This window comes from Erythrolamprus reginae, chromosome 1, assembly GCF_031021105.1.
Source record: "Erythrolamprus reginae isolate rEryReg1 chromosome 1, rEryReg1.hap1, whole genome shotgun sequence".
Classification (NCBI taxonomy): Eukaryota; Metazoa; Chordata; class Lepidosauria; order Squamata; family Dipsadidae; genus Erythrolamprus; species Erythrolamprus reginae.
Genome location: NC_091950.1, coordinates 224,132,741 through 224,151,103, shown reverse-complemented (window position 1 = coordinate 224,151,103; position 18,363 = coordinate 224,132,741). Strand labels below are relative to the sequence as shown.

The 18,363-nt window shown below is 46.1% G+C and overlaps 1 protein-coding gene across 2 annotated transcripts in view; it reads right to left on the bottom strand.

The window, feature by feature from the left end:
* ACKR3 (atypical chemokine receptor 3) overlaps positions 1-18,363 on the bottom strand; it is a 51,736-nt gene that overhangs the window by 2,039 nt on the left and 31,334 nt on the right. The window lies entirely within an intron of this gene.

The window sequence follows — 18,363 nt, the reverse complement described above, 5'->3', positions numbered from 1 at the left end:
TCCGCCCCTTCCCCAGAATTCGCGAATCCGTAGACTTAGGCTCAAGTATGGTGGCTCAAATAGTGCTCAACTCTCAAGATAGGAAAAATACAGGTTAAAGGATATAACCACAGTTAGAATAGAAAAAGGGAGGGAAGTGACTGCTGTACCCACTCAGCGTACGAGAAGAAATGTTCAGGTAAGCAATCAACGCCTATTCTCCGTACTGAAGGAGCGGGTCCAGCAGTCATGTGGACATACCCAATAGATGAGTCCCTAGGGAGGGATTAGTTCGCTATTGTGAGAGATAACGGATTGGAGGACTCTTCTGCCGAAGGCAGCATACACTGAAGCGTAAGAGTCAATTTTGTAATTCCTTATGAAAGAGTTTGGAGTGGCTGCTTTGCAGACTTCTTCCAATGGAGCTTGAGTTGCCCATGCGGCAGATGTGGCTGGACTTCTTGTGGAATGTGCTGTGATACTTCTAGGTATGGTGAGGGAAGCTGACTCATAAGCCTTTGAGATAGTCCCTCGGATCCAACGGCCTATTACGGTTGAGGATACCTTGGATCCCATGGATCTGGGATGGTAAGCCACGAATAGAGCTTCAGACCTTCGAATAGGTCTTGTCTGTTGGATACAGATTCTCAGTGCTCTGGTGAGATCTAGGGTGTGCCATCTGACTGCAAGATGATAGTTTTGTTGGAGCAAAATGAAGGCAATACAATATCCTGGGATCTATGGAACATGGAACTGACCTTGGGTAGAAAGGTGGGGTCCAAGCGCAGGACTACTTTGTCCGGATGGAACTGGCATAGATCCTGCCTAATTGAAAGGGCTGCCAATTCTGAGATGCATCGGGCAGGTGTTATCGCCACCAGGAATGCTACCTTGTAAGATAGGTACCTGAAGGACACTGATTTTAGGGGTTCGTATGGTGCCTGAGTAAGGGAATGGAGAACCCGCGGTAAGTCCCAGGACGGGTATCTATGAACCCTGGAAGATCTTATGTTTGAAATACCTTTAAGAAATTCTTGAATTTCCGGAAAGGAGCAGAGTGGTTGTCTGTGAGGCCCTACTAAGACCGAAGATAGGACTGCCAGATGGTGATGGATGGTGCTGGATGAAAGGCCTTGCTGGAACCCTTTCATGAGGAAAGTTACTATCCTGTGGATGGGAATACACAGGGGGGAATGGATCCTCCTGTGAGCACCATTGGTGGAATTTGGACCAAGTATGGTCGTAAATCCTGTTGGTGGACACTCTTCTGGCTTTTAGAATTATTTCTACAGTGTCCGGGTCATATCCTCATAGGTCTAAGTCGCGCCAGATAATAGTCAAGCAGTGAGGTGGAACCACTCCAGATCTGGATGGAGAGAGGCGCCCTGCTGCAACATATCCTCCGAAACGGGGAGTCACCAGGAGTCCTGGACGGACAGACGTTGTAGGTCCGCGAACCAGGTCCGACGTGGCCAGTGAGGGGCTATCAGAATCACCTGGGCCTTCTCAAGGATGATCCTGTGGATCACATCTGGAAGAATTGGAATTGGAGGGAAGGCGTAAAGCTGCCCTTGAGGCCAAGGAATTCTGAGTGCGTTGGTCGCCTCCGCTCCCAGGGATGGGAACCTGGAGAAGAATCGAGGGAGTTGAGCATTGGCCTCGGTCGCAAATAGGTCTAGCAATGGGCGACCGAATCTGAGGCAGATTTGCTGAAACAGAGCCGGATGAAGGCTCCACTCTCCTGGGTCTAGAGTCGACCGGGAGAGCCAATCCGCTTGGACATTGAGGACTCCCAATATGTGGTCAGCCTTTAATGACTGAAGATGCCTCTCTGCCCAAAGACCCACCTCCAGGGCTTCTCTCATCAGGGCCTTGGACCTGGTGCCCCCTTGTCTGCAAATATGACTCTTTGTGGCTACATTGTCCGTGAGAATCAGAACATGTTGATTGATGATGTGCGGTTTGAATTGTTTGAGGGCTAAGGACACTGCTCTCAATTCCAACCAGTTGATAGGTCTGGAAGCCTCCTCCAATGACCACGTGCCTTGGGCTATCAGGCCCTGGGCATGGGCTCCCCAGCCTGATAAGTTGGCATCCGTGGTGACAGTGAATTGGACTGGACACCTGAAGGGAGATCCCTTGTCCAGGGCGGAGGAGATCCACCACGTAAGGGATCTTAAAACTGTGGATGGAACGGTGATGAGGCGTGTCAAATTGCTGTTCCTCGATTTCTGGTACGGTAACAGAAGCCATTGGAGATCCCTGGCATGAAGACAGGCCCAGGGGATAATGCCAATGCGGGATATCATCTTTCCCAGTAGAGAAGATAGGGTAACGATGGAAGTCCTTCTCTGAGATCATATTTGGGAAATGAGCTTCTTAATACTGACTTTTCTCTCAGGAGAGAGAAAAACCTGAGAGAGATCTGAGTTAATGATGGCTCCCAGATGTTGAATAGAAGTAGACGGATGGAGCTGACTCTTTTTGAGATTAATCAAAAAAATCATGATCCTGTAGGATAGACATGGCAATGTTGAAGTCTGAACAGGTGCCTCTTTAGAGGCCCCATGAATTAATATGTCATCCAAAGAACATAAAATATGAATGGGCGAGGCTCGAATGTGAGCCGCCAGGGCTCCTAGGAGCTTAGTAAAGACTTAAGGAGCCGAGGAGAGCCCGAAGGGCATGGCCTTATATTGGAAGGCAAAGTGTAGAAATTTTCTGTAAACTTTGGCAATGGGAATATGAAGATAGGCCTCCATGAGATCCAAGACCATAAAGTCCCCAGGATGGATAGCGGCTAAGATGGATGACAAAGAATGCATCTTTAATTTTACTTACTTACTTATTTATTTATTGATAGAGTTGAAAGGGACCATGAAGGTCATCAAGTTCAACCCCCTGCCCAAGCAGGAACCTTATAGTACACCAGTCAAGTGGCAGCTCAATCTTCTCTTAAAAATGTCCAGAGTGTTGGAGTTCACAACTTCCGCTGGTAGGTTGTTCCATTGGTTGATCGCTCTGACCGTCAGGAAGTTCCTCCTTATCTCCACGTTGAATCTCTCCTTGGTCAGCTTCCAGCCGTTGTTCCTCGGCCCGCCCTCTGGTGCCCTGAAGAATAAAGTGATCCCCTCCTCTCTGTGACATCCCCTCGTATACTTGTAGACTGCTATCATGTCCGCTCTGGCCCTCCTTTTCTCTAGGCTATCCATGCCCAGTTCCCTCAGTCTCTCTTCGTAAGTCTTGGTTTCCAATCCCTTAATCATTTTGGTTGCTCTTTTTTGCACCTTCTCCAGAGTTTCAATGTCTCTTTTGAAGTGTGGTGACCAGAACTGAATACAGTACTCCAGGCGTGGTCGGACCAGGGCATAGTAGAGTGGTATTAAGACTTCCCTGGTCTTGGAGTGTATTCCCCTGTTGATGCAGCTTAGGATTGTATTGGCTTTTTTAGCTGCTGCTGCACATTGTTGGCTCATGTTTAGTTGATTGTCCACCAAGACTCTGAGGTCTCTTTCGTAGTAGCTACTGCTAAGAGCGGTTTCTCCCAGGTTGTATGTGTGTCCACGGTTTTTTCTGCCTAGGTGAAGGACTTTGCTCGTCGATGTTAAACATCATTTTGTTGGTGTGGGCCCACTGTGTTAGTCTGTCTAGGTCTTTCTGTAATTTGAGCCTGTCTTCTAGGGTTTTGGCTACCCCCGCCAGCTTGGTGTCGTCTGCGAATTTGATCAGTTGCCCTTCTATTCCCTCGTCCAAGTCATTGATGAAAATGTTGAAGAGCACAGGACCCAGGACTAATCCCTGTGGTACCCCACTGCCTACGTTCTTCCATATGGATTTGGAACCGCTGAGGACAACTCGTTGGGTGCGGTTGGTCAGCCAGTTATTGATCCATCTGCATGTGTTGTAGTCTACTCTGCTTTTTTCTAATTTGTTGATTAGGAGATAGTGGTCGACTTTGTTGAAAGCTTTGCTGAAGTCTAAGTATATGAGGTCCACCGTGTTGCGCTGGTCTACTGATTTGGTTATGGTGTTGAAAAAGGATATGAGATTGGTTTGACATGATTTGTTTCTGACAAACCCGTGTTGGCTGTTGGATATTATCTTGTTTGTTTCCAGGTAGTGGCAAAGCTGTTTTTTTTTTTTAATTTTCTCCAGTATTTTTACAGGTATTGAAGTCAGGCTAATAGGTCTGTAGTTGCTTGGATCCGTCTTTTTCCCCTTCTTGTGGATGGGAACTACATATAATAAACTGATTTAAATTTTTAAGGTCCAAGATGGCTCTCCATCCTCCAGAAATCTTAGGGACCATGAAGAGGATAGAGTAGAAGCCCAGACCTCTTTGGGAAAATGGAACAGGTTGGATAGCCCTGATAGACAACAAATGTTGAATAGCTTCCTCCATTCGGATACAAGATGGGGAAGACCTGGGGGATGGGCATGAAGTAAAATGCTTAGGAGGTATGGAAATAAATCCTGTTGGCCTCGTATATCATTGGGGGGATGTGCTGCTGGAGCTATTGAAGCCATAAAAGCATAGCTCTAGAAAAGAAACATGCTACTGCTGCACTCTTGATAGCCCAGATATCCGCGAGGAAACATCTTTTGAGCATTTGCTCTAAGCGTGTGTCTTTGGGTTTCAAAACCTCCTCTGCTTCACCCGGCACAGCTGCCGCAGAGTGTAGAGTCTTAACAGGTTCATCAGGTTTAGGGCAGACAAGAAAGCTTATATAATTTCTTGTCTTTGGATGTGGGGTTGAAACCAAAGGCTGGATGGTCCCACTGCTTGAGCAGAGCATCTTTAAACAATTTGGGCACTGTCTTCCTGTTCCTGCATGAAGTATGGTAGATTTTCCTCAAGAGGATCTGTGGAAGGAGCAGGCTGTTTATCTTGCCCGGCTAAGCCTGTAGAGACCCTTGCTTTAAATAGAAGAGATTTGAAGAGTTGGAATGGAAAGATCGCAACTGGGGCTGGAATCTTAATTTGAGATTCCTCACCTTCTGACAGGTGCTGAAAAGGATTATCATTATCCTCTACGTCCACGTCCTCGTTCTCATCCTGGGAAGAATCTGAATCCTCATTAATTGGAACTCTGAAGGATGAGAGGGAACTCACGGGCTGGGGGGCACGTGGAAGGGGACGAGAGTGAGAAGTCACATTGATAGCCGAGAGCTTGGCATCAATGGCTTTAGACAAGGTAGAAAACATAGATTGGAACTCTGGAGGCAGATTAGTAATGGTTGCAGGTAAAGATGGAGATTCCCTGAAGGCCTGGGATGGGTCTGACTGGGAGGGATCCTCCATAAAATCTGGCTCCTCTGGACCTAAGCCCCATAAGTTAGGTTAGGGTCTGTTTAGGTTTGGCTCATCCAGAGAAAGCACTGGGACCCTAAGAAGGAGGCAGGTTAGAAGCCTCTGGGGGGTCAGGGCTAATGTGCACTTGGGCCTGCACCTTTAAACATTTAGCTGATTTTTCATGGATTCTCTGCAAGGCTGGGTCCCTTCTCTTCTCAGCCCTGGTAGGTCTAGCCATTATAGGGGCTCCCGAGGAAGAGGAGGAAGAGGCCTGGGGGATATTATCAATTTTATCACCAGTAGGCCAACCTCTCTGGAACCTTTAGATGTGCCTCTCTTGGGAAAAAAAGTTATGGACTGAACAAATTACAGGGACAAGATTTGGGCCAAAATCTGATGAGAGAAGCTTCTAGGGCAATGTTCCCAAGAGGAAGGGGGCCCTGCTCCTAGGCCCAGGAGCGTCTGCAACTCTGAGTCAATCTGGTCGGTACCAGAGTTCATGCCAGGGAGTGCAGAAGGGCAGGCCTCGCTAACCTTAATCAAAAGAGTAAACCAAGGCACACTGGTTTGGAGGCCTAGCTAGGGAGAAAAGGCCTGAGGGACTCAAAGCTTACTCCAGGGCCAAGCGGCGGACTTACTGGCGCCAGATGGGACGCGCGTGGGCGATCCGCAAGGGCTGACAATTACTGGGCGCTGAGGGCCTCTGAGATTTTAAAAACAGAGGGAAGTCTAAAGTCCGGGGGACAATCAAGGGAAACTTGATAACAGTCCCACTCTGCAGGAAGAAAAAGAGCCTTTTTTTTTTCTTTTTTAAATCAATCCTTAGCTTGCCGGTAAACGTCCTGGCTGAGTAGATTTGCTTGTAAATTCAATCTGGCAGCAGCGGGAGCAAAGAGTTTGCTAAGAAACCGCAGGAGCTGCGCTGTAGCTTCTCCCTTGGCGCCGAACCCAGTAAGGCTCGCGTACATCCAAGGCAAGCTCTAGTAAAAGACAAAATTACATTTTACTTATCTGAATAGAAAGAAGGCAAAGGGAAGGTGTTTTGCGAGAGGAATGAGCCACCACATGTCCTGCTGGATCGCAGGACCGAGCGACTTCTGGAGAAGGGGCGGATCCAGCAGGCTTTTAAAGACTAGGCTCGGTCCTCGACGGATTGGACAGCGAGCAACCCACGTGACTGCTGGACCCGCTCTCTCAGTACGGAGAATGAACCTAACATATGGGCTGATGATAACCCAGTAACATTAATAATTAAAGGAGAGCCAAAAAAAAGAAATAGATGGACGATGAATTCTAAAATAATATATGAAACAGAATACAAACAATGGATTGAAAAAGAACTAGACTTTTTTTTACAGTTAACTGGAATAATAATAATAATAATAATAATAATAATTATTATTATTATTATTTATTAAATTTGTATGCTGCCCCTCTCCGTAGACTCAGGGCGGCTCACAACAACAATAACGATTAACGATACCTCTATTCAGAATATTTGGGATACAATCAAAGCATATATAAGAGGGTTAACAATAAGATATACAGTTAAGAAGAATAAAAATAAGTACAAAGAAATGAATAATCTCCAAACTAGAATAGAGGAATTGGAAATTAAAATGCAACATGATCCTAATGATTTGAAAAACAAAGAAGAAAAGGACTTACTTACCCATAAATTGAATTGGGCAGTACAAGAAGAGGTATCCTTAAAAATTAAAGCTTCAAAACAAAATTACTTTGAACATGCTAATAAGCCTGGTAGATGGCTTGCATATAAACTAAAAAAAGAAAAAGAAAGAAAATATATACAGCAACTTGAAGATAAAGTAGGAAATAGAAAATTTGAAATGGAAGAGAAAAAGCAAATAATTACATTTTCAGGAATTGTACAAAAAAGATACAATTGAAAATTACGAGACACAGGCCTATTTAGAACAGGCAATTATATCAGAAATATCAGAAACATATAGAAATAGAATGGAAGAAGATATTACAATATCTGCACTGGAAATAGCAATACAAAAATAAAAAACAATAAAACCCCTGGCCCAGATGGGATTCCGGCTGAGTTTTATAAAAATATGCAGGAATCAATTAAAAACTTATTATTAGTGACTTTTAATGAAGTTTTAAACAAGGGAAAGAAGCCACAATCATGGGGAGGACTAATCACTTTAATTCCGAAAGATAAAAAGAAAAAAAACATATGACTAAACAGTATAGACCCATTTCATTGCTTAATAGTGATTATAAAATATTTACTACAATTATTGCAGAACAACTGAAAAATGTAATTAATGAAATAATTCATTCCGACCAGAACAGTTTTCTACCAAATAGAAATATAAGAAATAACACGAGAATCTTATTAAATATTCTTGAGTATTATGAAAATCATCAGGAAAAATCCACAATGCTAATATTTCTCGATTTTGAGAAGGCCTTCGATAATTTGAATTGGAATTTTTTTTACAACAAATAATAATAATAATGAAATTTGAGAAAAAATGTAATAACACTGTACACAGGCCAGGTGGCTAAAGTTATAATTAATGGAGATACTACAAAAAATATAAATATTGAGAAAGTAGTTAGACAGGGATGTCCCTTATCTCCCTTAATATTTATTTTAGTGATTGAAATTCTTCTAATACAAATATGCGCTAATAAAGATATAAAAGGTCTTAAAATTAAAAACCAAGAATACAAAATTTTAGCATTTGCAGATGACTTGGTATTCAATATAGAGGAACCATTAGAAACCGGAGGAAGACTTTTGGAAGAGATTAATAAATATGGTAAAGTAGCAGGCCTAAAGATAAATAAGCAAAAGACTAAAATGATTTCTAAAAATTCAACGGATAATGAAAACCAAGTATTGGAAGGGAAATTTGGAATCCAGATAGAAAAAAAAATTAAATACAGTAATACCTCATGATACGAACTTAATTGGTGCAAGGAGGAGGTTCGTAAGACGAAAGGTTCGTTAGACGAAACATTGTTTCCCATAGGAAACAATGTAAAGTCAATTAATCCGTGCAACCAAAAAAACCCCCGCAAAAAAAACGGCTTTCGGCGACTGCTGGGAAGCCGCGCGGCTGTTTTAAAAGGTGACAGCCGGCCTGGGGGGCTTCCCAGCACCCCCCCGAACCCGGGTTCGGGGTTCAGGGGGGTGCTGGCAAGCCCCCCAGGCCGTCTGCGACCTTTTAAAACAGCCGCGCCGCTTCCCAGCTGTCTCCTGAAGCCGAACGCTAAAGCCGAACTTCTGCGTTCAGCTTCGGGAGACAGCTGGGAAGCGGCGCGGCTGTTTTAAAAGGTGACAGCCGGGCTGGGGGGCTTCCCAACAACCTCCCGAACCGAACCCGGGGTTCAGAAAAATTTTGCCTCTTCTTACGAACTTTGTTTGAGTTACGAACCGGCGTTCGGGAGGCTTCTGGGAAGCCCCGCCGCCCGGCTGTCACCTTTTAAAACAGCCGCACGGCTTCCAAGCAGTCTCCGAACGCCGGTTCGTAACTCGAAAAAAGTTCGTAAGAATAGGCAAAATTTTTCTGAACCCCGGGTTCGTATCACGAGTTGTTCGTAAGACAAGGGGTTCGTATCTTGAGGTACCACTGTATTTAGGTGTAAACATAACTGCAAAAGTCACAACAATTAAGGATGATAATTATACACAACTACTTGAAAAAATAGAGGATAAACTTAATAAATGGAATAAACTACTTATCTCAATGATAGGTAGAATTTCAGCAATCAAAATGGTAATTCTTCCACAACTATTGTACCTTTTTTAAACAATCCCAACTAATTTAAATAGAAAATATTTTGAAAAATTGAATAAAATTATAACAAATTTTGTATGGGCAGGGAAAAGGCCAAGAATTAGACTGTCTTATCTACATGGGGGCATGGGGGTTTGGGACTCCCTGATTTTCAACTCTATCACCAAGCAGCAATAATAGTTTGGATCAAGGAATGGATAACTCTGAAGGATAAAAGACTTCTCCTGCTTGAAGGACATTATTTACATCTAGGCTGGCACACATTTCTCATGGATGGAAAAGATAAAATGTTTACTTATTTTAAAACACATAAAATTAGAAATGTCATAAATGAGATATGGACAAAAATTAAAAAGCAGCACTACCTTCAAATTCCTGAGTGGTTTTCATCAATGGAAGCTATAATGCATCCTAACACAATTGATACTTAAAAATTAATTACCTATTATGATTTATCATTCATTCATTTAATCATTTATTGGATTTATATGCCGCCCCTCTCCGAAAACTCGGGGCGGCTAACAACAATCATGAACAATGTACAGTAAAAAATCCAATACTAAAAAACTAACTTAAAACCCCTTAATATATAAAACCAGCATACGTATTAAATGAAAGAGAATTAAAAACAAATACACAATTAGATAACCAAGGAATTAAAATTGATTGATGGCCACTAATGCAAATAAAAGCAAAATATGAAGAAGATAAAAGGAAAAGAGGAATATTAAAAAAGAAATCAGAGTTGGATTTGATAATATTAGGTCAAGAAAAAAAAGATTACTAGAGTACAGTGATCTCTCGATTAGCGCGGGGGTTACGTTCCAAGACCTCCCGCGCTAATCGATTTCCGCGTTATAGTGGTGCGGAAGTAAAAACCACCATCTGCGCATGTGCGCCATTTTTTTCATGGCCGCACATGCGCAAATGGTGGAGTTTGCGTGTGGGCGGCGGGGAAGACCAAGGGAAGGTTCCTTCAGCCGCCCAACAGCTGATCTGCTCCGCAGCGCGGAAGCAGCGAGGAGCCGAAGATGGGGTTTCCCCGTTGCCGCGCTGCGGAGCGGATCAGGTGTTGGGCGGCTGAAGGAACCTTCCCTTGGTCTTCCCGCCGCCCAGGCAAAGGGGAAACCCCAAGATCACTTGCCGCTTGCCGTATTGCAGCTTGGAGCCTTGCTTCGCCTCCTTCGCTGCAATACGGCAAGCGGCAAGCGATCTTGGGGTTTCCCCTTTGCCTGGGCGGCGCTGGGGCCATGCAGAGCCGCTCATCTAGGGGGACGTGGACCGGCAAGGTGCCCTCCGCTCTCTCTCTTTCTCTCCCTGTTACCGGTGTGGTATAAGAGAGAAAGAAAGAGAAAGGAGGGCGACTTGCCAGTCCACGCCCCCCTGGATGAGCGGCCCCGCATGGCCCCAGCGCCGGACTCCACCGTTGCCTCCGCCCTTGTTCGGCTCTGCAGCTGAGAGGCCACGTCCACCCACTCCTCGGTGTCCCCGGCACCCAGCGTCCCCACGCCGCTTCCACCTCCCGGTAATGCGCCCGACCTCTGCCTCTCTCTTTCTCTCTCATATACCACGCCGGCAACAGGGAGAGAAAGAGAGAGAGAACTAGCGTGGACTTATTTTTTATTTTTTAATATTTTATTTTTTTAATTAATATTTTTTGAAAAACCACGTTGCAGCGTTTCGCGCTAATCGAGACCGTGCTAATCGAGGGATCACTGTATACAACTTTTTGTTAAAATACAAAATGCAGAGCTATAATTTAAAAGGAAATATTCAAAGTTGCATAAAATTTTGAATACGACATTGATCCAGATAAATGGGATACAATTTGGAATAAGAATTATAAACTAACTAAATCGGTCACCTACAAAGAAAATATTTATAAAATAGGCGTTGATTGCTTACCTGAACGCCTCTTCTCGTACGGTGAGTGGGTACAGCAGTCACATGGGTTGCTCCTGTCCAATCCGTTGGAACTGAGCCTAGTATTAAAAAAGACTGCTGGATCCGCCCCTTCCCCAGAATTCGCGAATCCGTAGACTAGGCTCAGTAGTGAAGCTCTTTAATGTTCAACTCTCATGTGTTATAAGAAATTAGAATAGAAGGTAAAGAAGACCACACAAGGGAGGGAAGTGACTGCTGTACCCACTCACCGTACGAGAAGAGGCGTTCAGGTAAGCAATCAACGCCTATTCTCCGTACTGAAGGAGTGGGTCCAGCAGTCACATGGGACATACCCAAGAGATAGGTCCCTAGGGTGGGAGTACATTGCTATCGTGAGAGATAACGGATTGGAGTACTCTTCTTCCGAAGGCAGCGTCTGCTGATGCGTACGAATCAATCTTGTAGTGTTTTATAAAGGAATTTGGCGAGGCCCAAGTGGCTGCTTTGCAGACTTCTTCCAACGGAGCCTGAGTCGCCCAAGCGGCAGATGTGGCAGCACTTCTGGTGGAATGCGCTGTAATATTCCTTGGAATGGAGAGGGAAGCTGTCTCGTAGGCCTTTGAGATGGCCCCTCTGATCCAACGACCTATTACTGTGGAAGACACTCTGGATCCCAAGGATCTGGGATGGTAGGCTATGAAGAGTGCTTCAGATCTCCGGATGGATCTTGTGCGTTGGATATAAATCTTTAGCGCTCTAGTGAGATCTAGAGTGTGCCATCTAATCGCCAGGGGATGCTCTCGTTGGAGACAGAAAGAAGGTAAAACGATATCCTGAGATCTGTGGAACATGGAACTGACCTTGGGTAGAAAGGTGGGGTCCAGCCGCAGAACCACCTTATCCTGATGAAACTGACAGAGGTCCTGTCTGATAGAAAGGGCTGCCAACTCAGATATGCGTCGGGCGGAAGTAATCGCCACCAGGAATGCTACCTTGAAGGATAGGTACCTGAGGGACGCAGAGTTCAGGGGTTCGTAAGGTGCTTGAGTAAGAGAGTGGAGAACCCGTGGCAAGTCCCAGGTTGGATATCTGTGGATTTTAGAAGGCCTGAGATTGGCCACTCCTCTTAGAAATTCTTGGATTTCTGGAAAGGAGCGTAGGGGCTGCCTGCGAGGCCCCGCCAAGACGGAAGAGATAGCGGCCAGATGGCGGCGGATGGTGCTGGTAGAGAGACCTTGGTGGAAACCTTTCATAAGGAAGGCGATTATCCTGTGTATGGGAAGACACAGGGGGGATAAGCCCTCCTGCGAGCACCACTGATGAAATTTGGACCAAGTATGGTCGTAGATCCGATTGGTAGACCCCCTTCTAGATTTCAGAATGATTTCCACTGTGTCTGGGTCATACCCTCGCAGGTCTAAGTCCCTCCGGATAACAGCCAGGCGGTGAGGTGGAACCACTCTGGATCCGGATGGAAGGAGGCCCCCTGCCGCAACATATCCTCCGAAGCGGGGAGTCGCCAGGGGTCCTGGACGGACAGTTGTTGAAGGTCCGCGAACCAGGGCCTGCGAGGCCAGTGAGGGGCAATCAGGATTACACGTGCTTTCTCCAGGAGGATTTTGTTGATCACGTCTGGCAGGATTGGAATTGGAGGGAAGGCATACAGTAGGCCTGGAGGCCAAGGACTCCTGAGGGCATTGACTGCCTCCGCTCCCGGAGACGGGAACCTGGAGATGAAGCGGGGAAGCTGGGTATTGTCTCTGGTCGCGAATAGATCCAACACTGGATGGCCGAACCTGAGGCAGATTTGGTGGAACAGTGACTGATGGAGATTCCACTCGCCTGGATCTATGGTGGCTCGTGAGAGCCAGTCCGCTTGGACGTTGAGGCTCCCCGAGATGTGATCGGCTAGAAGCGATTGGAGATTTTTCTCTGCCCAAAGACCCAACTTCAGGGCCTCCCTCATGAGGGCCTTGGATCTTGTGCCTCCCTGTCTGCAAATATGGCTTTTGGTGGCTATATTGTCGGTGAGAATCAGCACATGTTGGTTGGATATGTGAGGTTGGAATTGCTTTAGAGCTAGAGACACGGCTCTTAATTCTAGCCAATTGATGGGCTTGGAAGCCTCCTCCGGTGACCATGTGCCCTGAGCTAAAAGACCTTGGGCGTGGGCTCCCCAGCCCGAGAGGCTGGCATCTGTGGTGACTACAAACTGGTCGGGACACCGGAAGGGGGATCCCTTGTCTAGGGCTGGAGAAGTCCACCACTTGAGGGATCTGCGAACCGTCGGTGGGATGGTGATGCGTCGGTTCGAGTTGCTGTGGCCTGATCTCTGAAATGGTAATAGTAGCCATTGAAGTTCCCTGGCGTGAAGGCGGGCCCAGGGAACAATACCAATACATGACACCATCTTACCCAAAAGGGAGGATAGGGTGACAATGGAGGCCGATTGCTGGGGCAGGATGCGAGCAATGAGATCCAAAATGCTGCGTTTTCTCTCATTGGAGAGAAAAACCTGGGATATTTCGGAATTAATGATAGTCCCCAGATGCAGGATGGAAGTGGATGGATCAAGATGACTCTTGTTAAGGTTTATGGAAAAACCATGGTTCTGTAGAACCGACATGGTAGAGGAGAGGTCTGCAGCTACACCAGCTCTGGAATTACCATGAATTAAAATGTCATCTAAATAACATAAAATATGAATGGGAGAGGCCCGGATATGAGCCGCCAAGGATCCCAAGAGTTTAGTGAAAACCCTGGGAGCTGAGGAGAGCCCAAAAGGCATAGCCCTATACTGAAAATGCCTGCCTTGAAAGGCAAAGCGCAGAAATCTCCTATGGACCTTGGCAATGGGGATATGGAGGTAGGCCTCAGTGAGATCTAGAGACACCATAAAGTCTCCTCGATGAAGAGCTGATAAAATGGAAGATAGGGAGTGCATTTTGAATTTTCTATATTTAATGAAGCGGTTTAATTTCTTTAGGTCCAAGATGGCTCTCCAGCCTCCAGAAGTCTTAGGGACCATGAAGAGGATGGAATAGAAGCCTAAACCTCTCTGGAGAGAGGGGACCGGTTGAATAGCTCTAATAGTCAACAAATGAGAAATAGCCTCCTCCATTCGAATACGAGATGGAGAGGAACTGGGAGAGGGACAAGAAATAAAACGGTTAGGGGGAGAAGAAATAAACTCTAACCTTAGGCCCCTTTCCACTGTGTCAATGACCCAGGGGTCCTTACAAGATCGGTGCCAGGCGGAAGAGAACCAGGCTAGGCGACCGCCTATAGGCAGGTGAGAAAACTTACCATCTGGTTCTTTTGGAAGTTCTGGTAGTAGAGGATCCTCTCTGATAGCGGGACCCTCTGCCCCTGGTGGTTCTAGCTTGGGATCGAAAGCGAGGGGAATACTGACCTGGGCTCTTGTGAAATGCGAAGCTTTGATCCTGCTGACGCCCGGTGCGCCGAAAGGACTGCGGTTTCGGGGCCTTCTTGGTGGTAGGTCCCAAGACCTTTTTCTTGTCTGCGTTTTCCGTAAGGAGAGGGTCCAGAAGATCTCCGAAGAGGAGGTTACGTTTCAGTGGACCCATAGCTAACTGCCATTTCTGTCTTACCCCCGCCTGCCAAGGGCGGAGCCATAGAAGCCTTCTGGCCGTTGTGGAGGCTGCTACCGACCTGGCTGCAAATCTGGAAGATTGGAGAGTAGCATCTGCTATATATTGGGCAGCTGCGAAGATTTTGTTGAAATCCTGTTGGCCCCGTAAGTCATCTGGAGGCAGGTGTAGTTGGAGCTGACGAAGCCATAAGAGCATAGCTCTGGAAAAGAAGGATGCCGCTGCAGCACTCTTAATGGCCCATGAGTCTGCAAGGAGACTTCTTTTGAGCATTTGTTCAAGTCGTTTGTCCTCTGGCCGGAGGACCTCCTCTGCCTCGCCAGGCATGGCAGCCGTTGAGTGGAGCGTCTTCACTGGTTCATCTGGCCTGGGACATGTTAGGAGTTCCTCATAGGAGGGGGAAAGCTTGTAGAGCTTCTTGTCCTTGGGAGTGGGAGTGAAGCCTATGGTTGGGTGGTCCCACTGTTTAAGCAAGGCATCCTTAAACAACTTGGGCATAGGAATTACCTCATTGTCTTCCTGTTCCTCCATGAAGTAAGGAAGATTTTCCTCTGGGGGGTCTGTGGAAGGAGTAGCTTGCTTCTCTTGCCCGGCTAGCCCCGTAGATACTCTAGCTTTTAGCAGGAGAGATTTGAAAAGCTGCGAAGGGAAAATAGCAGCTGGGGCTGGAATCTTAATCTGAGATTCCTCATCCTCCGACAGACGCTGAAAGGGGTCATCATCCTCTTCTGCATCCACGTCCTCATCCTCTTCCTGAGAGGAGTCAGAGACCTCCATGACTGGGGCTCTGTAGGAAGGAGAAGAACTCACGGGACGGGAGGAGCGAGGGGGAGGATGAGACAGAGGAGGTACATTTAAAGATGAGAGTCTAGCATCAATAGTGTTAGTCAGAATAGTCAAGATAGACTGAAACTCCGGTGGCAAGGAAGAAATATCAGCCGGAAAAGCCTGAGGATCCCTGAGGCCCTGAACAGGTTCTGGCTGGGGGAAATCCTCGGTAATATCTGGCTCCTCTGGACCTAAACCCCATAGGTTAGGTTGGGGTGGATTTAGGTTTGGCTCATCCAGGGATAGCACAGGAACCCCAGAGGGAGGCAGGTTAGAGGCCTCCGGGGGGGTAGGGTTGATATGCACTTGGGCCTGCACCTTAAAACGTTTGGCTGATTTATCATGTATTTTTTGTAGGGCTAGGTCCCTTCTCTTCTCAGCCCTAGTGGGCTTGGCTAAAGACTGAGAGCCTGAGGAAGAGGAGGAAGAGGCCTGGGGAAGCTCAGAAGGATTACCAGTAGGCCTAACCTCTTTGGAACCTTTGGTAGTGCCTCTCTTGGGAAGGGAAGCCATAGTCTGAGCAATTACAGAAGACAAGGCTTGAGCCAAAAAATAGGGGAGAGAAGAATTATTTTGTGGAATTCCCAAGAGGATAGGTGACCCTGCTCCTAGGCCCAGGAGCAGCTGCGCCTTAAGAGGCAATCCTGGGCGATACCAAGAGTTCTTGTCCTTAAGTGCAGCGTGGCAGGCCTCACTAACTTAACTTTAAGAAAAACCAAGGCACACTGGTTGGAGGCCACTTCCGTGGAGAATAGGCCCGAGGGAACTCAAAGCGACGACTCCAGGGTCAGGCGGCGGGCTGTAGGCACTAATGGCCAACCCCTTAGGGCAGAACCGAAAGTGCAACTTACTGGGCGTCAGAGCCTTGGCGCCAAAATAACTGCTCCGTTATTTGCAATAGGAGCGACTAAGCCCGGGAGACAAAACAAGTCCCACACCGCGGGAGGTAAATAGCCCTTAATTAGTTGAAAAAAAAAAATAAAGCTTGCTCACGGCAGGACCTCCAAGGCCGGAATTAACAAACCGGCCGCGGCTACAGCACGAAGGGAAAAACCGCAAATGGCTGAGCCGCTAACTTCTCCCCCAACTCAAAGCCCTGTAGGGCTGAGAAAAAAACTGCCGGCAAGCTGAGTAATGGAAAAATCTTACTTGCTATTGGAGAGAGATCGAAGGGAAGGTGTTTTATCGAGAGGAACGAGCATTCACACACATCCGAGGATGCGAACTGAGCGAATTCAGGGGAAGGGGCGGATCCAGCAGTCTTTTTTAATACTAGGCTCAGTTCCAACGGATTGGACAGGAGCAACCCATGTGACTGCTGGACCCACTCCTTCAGTACGGAGAATGTACTATAAGTGGCATCTCCCCCCAGCACGGCTGGCACAAATGTATCCCCCACTGAAACCAAATTGCTGGAGATGTAATGAGAAAGTAGGGACCTATTTTCACATTTGGTGGACCTGCCCACAAATTAGGAAATTCTGGAATAAAATACATAATTGGATAGAGGAATTGACTAAAACTCAAATTAACAAAACCCCCGAAACATTTTTATTAGGCATTATGGATCAGAAGGTGGGAAAGAAACAATACTATCTAATGTTACATATTTTGACAGCGGCTAGAATTTCAATAGCACAATATTGGAAACGTAAAGACCTCCCAGATGATTCTATATTAGTTAAAAAAAAATTGGACTGTGCCAAAGCTGATATGATGACGCATAAAATAAATAATAAAGAAGACTCCGAATATTATAAGACGTGGAATGATTTTTACAAATGGTTAGAAACAAGAAAAAAATGAAATATTTATATGGAATAGATAATATATATGCAAAAAGGAATAAATTTTTATAATTATTAAATTTTTTGAGATACCGTATATACTCAAGTATAAGTCGCCCCGATTATAAGCCAAGGCAACTACTTTTGCCACAAAAACTGGGAAAATTTATTGACTCCAGTATAACTAAAGGGTGGAAAATGCAGTGGCTACTGGAAACTTGTAAAAATGGAAACCAATAAAATTACATTAATTGAGGCATCAGTAGATTAGATAGATAGATAGATAGATAGATAGATAGATAGATAGATGGATGGATGGATGGATGGATGGATGGATGGATGGATGGATGGATGGATGGATGGATGGGTAGGTAGGTAGGTAGGTAGGTAGGTAGAAACATAGAAGATTGATGGCAGAAAAAGACCTCACGGTCCATCTAGTCTGCCCTTATACTATTCTTGCATTTTATCTTGGGATGGATATGTTTATCCCAGGCATGTTTAAATTCAGTTACTATGGATTTACCAACTACGTCTGCTGGAAGTTTGTTCCAAGCATCTACTACTCTTTCAGTAAAATAATATTTTCTCACGTTACTTCTAATCTTTCCCCCAACTAACCTCAGATTGTGCCCCCTTGTTCTTGTGTTCACTTTCCTATTAAAAACACTTCTCTCCTGAACCTTATTTAATCCTTTAACATATTTAAATGTTAAATGCAGCCAGGTGGGAGGGCAGCGGTTCCAGGCTCTCCTGCCTGTCCAGGAGCCTAAACTTCCATCCTTCCCCACACTTGGCTTTGGCCCCTGCGGACTTCTGGCAGGAGGGGGTGGCGGGGGATGGATGGCCGGGGCTCCCATGGACACATTTTGGCAGCGATATGGAGGTAATCCCTTCTCACCCGCCACTTCCTCCACTCACCTCCGAGTGGAGAAATCAGCAGGCAAGAGGGGAAACTGGCAGCGAGATGGGGCGGCTGCGGAGAGCTCCTCAGACGCCACCTTCACGCTTTGCTGTGACTGTAGCAGAAGGGCTGGGGGGTAGAGACCCCGCAAGGCAAAGCCTGGCTCCAGTTCCCTTGTGATATCAGAGCCTGCAAACTTAAAATTGCTTGTTTTGGCTGCTGCTTGCAGCAACAGCAGCCAAGAGAGAAGTGAGAGTTCCTAAGATGAAAATGGTTTGTGAGAAGAGGCAAAAAA